Source organism: Colobus angolensis, unplaced genomic scaffold, assembly GCF_000951035.1.
Source record: "Colobus angolensis palliatus isolate OR3802 unplaced genomic scaffold, Cang.pa_1.0 Scaffold4, whole genome shotgun sequence".
Taxonomy (NCBI): domain Eukaryota; kingdom Metazoa; phylum Chordata; class Mammalia; order Primates; family Cercopithecidae; genus Colobus; species Colobus angolensis.
This window is the reverse complement of record NW_012117376.1, coordinates 13,584,241-13,585,367: the sequence shown is the minus strand read 5'-3', so window position 1 is coordinate 13,585,367 and position 1,127 is coordinate 13,584,241. Positions and strand designations below refer to the sequence as shown.

Sequence of the window (1,127 nt, the reverse complement as noted above, 5' to 3'; positions counted from 1 at the left end):
GGTAAAGTGCAATGTGTTTATGAGAGTGAATGTCAGGGGATGGGGTGGGGTCAAAGGAGATTTTCCTGAAGAGATGATGTCTGAGGTGAGTTGATAAAGGGGTTCATTTACTCATTTTTTTTTTTTTTTGGAGACAGTCTTGCTCTGTTACCCAGGCTACAACCCAGGCTGGAGTGCAGTGACACAATCTCGGCTCACTGCAACCTCCGCCTCCCGGGTTCAAGCGATTCTTGTGCCTCAGCCTCCTGAGTAGCTGGGATTACAGGCGGGCACCACCACACCCGGCTAATTTTTGTATTTTTAGTAGAGACAGGGTTTCACCATGTTGGTCAGGCTGGTCTCGAACTCCTGACCTCATGATCTGCCCGCCTCGGCCTCCCAAAGTGCTGGGATTACAGGCTTGAGCCACCATTCCCGGCCTGTCATGTAAGTTTTTCCTATAGAGATCTAAAATCCCTTCACTTTATCTCCAAAATGTAAAGGCTGTGAAAAATAGGTTTTTCATTATTCATTTGGAGGCAAAACCTGACAAGAAATGATATGAGGCTAATGATAGTGCAGTATTTATTTATCCCAGTTAGTATGAATATCCAGACATTTTACTACAGAAATAATAATGCATCTGATTTAAAAAGTGCTGCCCTGACCTCTCTGGGGTATTACATAACACATAGTATCATATTTCTTTTCCAAAACCCAAAAATCCAAAAATTTTTAAATTCGGATATACATTTGGTCCTAATAACTTTTTCTTTGGCACCAAGGATTTTGAATAAGGTACTGTGGACTGGTATACTAAGTAAGACTAATTATTTTACAGAAAATACAACACATTGAGAATTAATGTATTAACAGAGCTTTACGTGCAATAAATTCAGGGTCTTCACAACTATCATGTACACACAATCCTGGAAAATAAAGCATAAAAAGACTTAACATGTCAGGCCAGGCACAGTGGCTCATGTCTGTAATCCCAGCACTTTGGGAGGCCGAGGCGGGCCGATCACGAGGTCAGGAGATCGAGACCATCCAGGCTAACACGGTGAAACCCCATCTCTACTAAAAATACAAAAAATTAGCTGGGCGTGGTGGCGGGCGCCTGTAGTCCCAGCTACTCAGGAGGCTGA

At 42.9% G+C, this 1,127-nt stretch overlaps 1 protein-coding gene and 1 pseudogene across 3 annotated transcripts in view; one reads left to right on the top strand and one right to left on the bottom strand.

Annotated features, from left to right (window-relative positions):
* Positions 1 to 1,127, top strand: part of LOC105521459 — a 15,075-nt pseudogene that overhangs the window by 10,745 nt on the left and 3,203 nt on the right.
* Positions 1 to 1,127, bottom strand: part of WASF2 (WAS protein family, member 2) — a 104,595-nt gene that overhangs the window by 100,437 nt on the left and 3,031 nt on the right. The gene's annotated exons all lie outside the window — the stretch shown is intronic.